Source organism: Nilaparvata lugens, chromosome 9 (genome assembly GCF_014356525.2).
Source record: "Nilaparvata lugens isolate BPH chromosome 9, ASM1435652v1, whole genome shotgun sequence".
NCBI lineage: Eukaryota > Metazoa > Arthropoda > Insecta > Hemiptera > Delphacidae > Nilaparvata > Nilaparvata lugens.
The window spans coordinates 8,939,854-8,944,451 of NC_052512.1; positions in this window are offsets into that span (position 1 = coordinate 8,939,854).

Below are 4,598 nucleotides of genomic sequence, written 5' to 3' on the forward strand. Positions count from 1 at the left end.
TAAAAATGATATATTCAGGCGAGGTGGAACCTTCCCTTTTGACACATGATTATCACCATTATAATTCCATCTGAGACTGTTGCTATTATTTTAAGGAGGATGATTGGAGTTTCCTGCTCGATCATTTACCTGACTTGGCTCAGAGTAACTGCTTGAATGCGGTGCAAACGTTGTATCAATTCTTTGCAACTAGAGATAGGTGGCACAGCTAATGTCATGCGAACACAAAAAGGAAGTTTTTTGAATGATATGTGGGCCAGTGATGAGTCGGCTAGAGATTCGTCCAGTTGAGAATTTCTATTTATGAAATCTGTCACGAATCAGTATAAGATGTCCATTTCTACTGTCATAAGTGCATGATATAATTTCTGATAGTGCATCCATCTGTTTATGCTTGCTCCAATATTGTTGCAGGAACTGGGAGAGTAAATCATCCAAGCTCTTAAGATCTCGCATCCTTCTCTTGAAGAACATCAGCGGCTCACCGAGTAGGAGACTGGATAATTGGAAACATCATGCTACCAAGAGGTGGGTATCAGTTCTTGAATGGCTCTTATTTGATCCACAAATGGACTGGGTTGCATGTGACGGTAGGAGTTATCAAACTTTCCAAGGTTTTGGAAAAGCTGAGCGCCATTTACAAGTTCAGACAGCACATAATGCATTCTGCTGGCTGGGATGTTTTCTATGCGTGTCTCTATTCTGGAGACTCGTTCTTCATTGGCGGTCCAGTAGATTGAAGCAATAATTTATTTTTCAACTTATCAACAGTTTGAGATATCTTGAATACGAAGGATCTAATGCAAAAGAATCGTTTCATTTTTCAGAGAGTATAATTATTATCTCATTGATGTGATAAAGACCGGTGTGAGAAGATTTCATTTTCAAGTTAGGATGGAAAAGCTTATATTTCTAAATGATAGTGATAAATAATTGAAGTGGTAACAATATATATTAATTTTCTGTTGCTATTTTCGTTTACCTCTTTTTCCTCTATCGACTGTCTCGAGTGTGAATGTTTGTATATATTAAGATAATGTGCATTACATTATCAGCTTTTTATTGTTACAAAATTCAATATTATGCTAAAATAGCTCATTCATCCTTTAAATTGCTATGAAATCTTGTTGCTCTTAAGTCACTATATGGCAATAGCATGGTTGCACAATGTGACTGTATTTTAAGCTAAGCACTGTATTATTATTCTATTCTCTAATTTCTAATTCTACATCAGTAGAATTTTCTACATTCTTTCACTTAAATTCAGTTCTTTTTTCTCTTTTAGTTTTTGTTATTAAAATATATTAACTCCTATTTTTCCCAAACACATTTGAATAACTGTTCTAATCCACAGATATTTATTCATTATCGAATGAAATCTCTTTTATCCTTATAAATGCAGGAATAACAAAATATCAATAAAAGTAAAATCAAAAACATAAAATGGTATTGCTTGATGACTTTGGAGGGTTATTTGAGGATGGATGCTCTGACACAATAGAGTATGATGATGTGTTGAATTTTCAGTCATAATTGAAATTGAGCAATGCTTGTAAGACATCTATAACCATCTTACATATGAATATATGTAGCATGAAAAAATATTTTGATGAGTTCTCACTGTCCTTCAAACTGTAAAACCACATACCATTTAATTATTCTATCTGGAACATGGATTTCGGAAGATCACAAGTTTTCTTTCAGCCTGAACGGGTACTCAGTGATAAATTCACCTGCTACATTTATAATGTGATGGAGTCTGTGTATTTATCAAAGATTATCTGAGTTCTGAAATTCTAAAAACTGATATTGCTTCCGCAAATTCTATTATCCTCAAAATTCGAGTACCACATATGAAAGAAAACATCACACTTATAGCCATGTATAGACCTCCATCCTTATCAGCAGAAAAATTTATTAGAGATATTGGCGTTTGCCTGGAGGAGTTAAAAAATAGAAAAAACATAATTCTTACAGGTGAATAAACATTAATTTCGATCAAAACACAAATATCGTGAATGAGTACTGTGGTCCACGGTATTTATATGAGAACGGTAGGGGTCATGAAATGTGTGCGCAGTGGCCAGCCAGCTAGATTACGTCATCGCCACCATCCGAGGTTTTTAACACCTATTGGCAATTTTATGAAACTTATTAGTTAAAACCAGATGATTGTATATAAAATGACGTCAGCGACACCGGAAATTCAGCACAAACATGCGCGTGACAACTACCGTCTTCTTCTATATACCGTGCTGGGGTCTGTTACATATTGTCACGGCATATTTTTCAATAAAAATAGAAACAGCCTAAATCAAAAGAATTTTCAAAGTAGGCACCAATCTCTGAGTTCATTATCTCGTATATCCGATAACAGAGAGTGCTTTTTCCATACAGCTGATAGATTGATTGGCCAAAACCAAAATATTCTACAGATGATAATATTTTCCAAATTATTGAAAAATTAAAGTGATTCGAAATGAAATAAAATATCAAATTCCATTCACCACCTATCCTATGTCCTTCCTTTATTTGACAATTGAGTGTGACGTCACATCTCGGAAGTGCGGTGAAAAAAAATCTTATCGTTTGTTGGGTGACGATGTGCTGAGAATTGAACGTGCTTCATATGTGAAGGAGAGATAACACATATATGTCGCTGTCATATCGTGTCGACCGGTTTTATGAGGACTATATATATCGGTGAGTTGATCATAATATATATTGCCAAATTTTCCTGCATATTCCATCACCACCACGTGTGTAACTCAGGCCTATTAATTGATTGAGTTATTCGGAGCAATTACGAAATACAATGAACCTTTTGAAATATAAAAATATGGAACTAATTAAATTTATTCAATAAAAATAGGCCAAAGTAGTAGTGGATATTTCTGAATTGGGATTTCAAGATTATAAACCCCACACGTGGCGCTGAACCAAGGAACCCTAAATCTATTATAAAATTAAAAGCCTAATGTCTATCTTAGAATTGTAATTGATAACAAAATGTTCAGATTAAGGCAAATTACATAAGATAACCTAGTCAATAATTCATTATAGTGTATGGAACCAAAATAATGAAAAGCCTAGAGCTAATTATCATTAAATTTATTGACAAAGTCTGAAGAGAGATTTAAATTATTAATTGTATTATAATAAATCATAGCTTTATTAATGTTAGAAATGAATACAAATGATAGATATATTATGCAGAAAATAGATTATTATATTAAGTAATAAATTCAAGTTACCAGTAAATGAAGCGAGTCAACATGGCAGGAATAACTCATTGTAAAGAAAACCATTTATTTTTGTAATGTTCATTGAGCACACTCATCGCAAGAGTAAAATTATTATGAAAGGCACGACATATACTCATGAAAAAGCTTTAATCATTATAAGTTCTTATGTGTTTACTGTATGCTTGTGCAAGTAGATAATAAACATTATTTCTATGGTAGAAAAAACGACTAGACTATAATTTATGTTTAGAGAATTTATAAATTTATATTGTGCGGTATAAGGTTCAAAGATTTAGGAAATTGAAAGGTTAAGATATTTGTTAGAAATGGCTACAAACCAAGAATCTCCTTCAGTTGTTGATCTGGATGAATCAAGTATGCAAGATAGAAATTAGGCAGTATATCTTCCTCAAACTTTTGTCCTGAAAATCTAAATCAAATGTCTTCAACCCAGATCAAATCTCCTGAACTTGATTAGATAGAATTCAAGAGCCTAATAATTTTTCAGAACCTAATTCTGATGCTGAACCAGAAGTAGTCAAAGTACCTGATGATTCTGAATCTGAAAATATTTTCAAATAAAATAACTTCCCTCAAGTTGAGTATAACTCTCCCACTACTATGGCTGCTATGTACAATCTGATATAGACCATGAGTAAGAGAATGTATGCACTTACAACAGGTATAAATTAAGTTGTTTCTTGGGTTGAAACTGTTTCCAAAGAAACCAAACAACAAATAAATACTGTCGGTTCTCAAGTAAGTGTAGAATTAATGAGAAATTAGACCAAACAATCACTCAGATTTCAACTCGAGTGATGAGTTAGAAAAGTTTTGAAGAAGAAGTAATAAAAGAAGGTTTCAAAATCATGAGTCTGGAATTAGAAAATAAGCATAAAGTTTTTGTCCAACAACAGACCAAAGAGTGGAAATCATTTCATTCAAGTCTCACAACAGAATGGAAAGAATCAGGCCCAAATTCAAAATAAATTTGAGAGCATTGATTCTATTGTAGTAGATGTGCCGGGCACTCTTTTTAATTCAGGCCTTTCCCAAGTTATAATAGTAAATTTAATATGCAATAGACTAGAGCCATTATTGTAAGTGAGTTAGCGAAATAAATTATTTTCTCTCTCTATTATGAACGGCCATGACTTCGAGTTTCCCATGATAGATATTTAAAAATTGTGGCTCCGAGTCGTCGAGGAATGTAGATTATGGAATTATCTCTAAAACTTAGCCTTCTTGTCGCGACATAAAGTGTGATAAGTTGGAAAACAGCAAGCATTGAAATTATAACAAACTACCGATTTTGCAGTTACTATTGGTCCAAAGGCTCTAGAAGCCACGCGA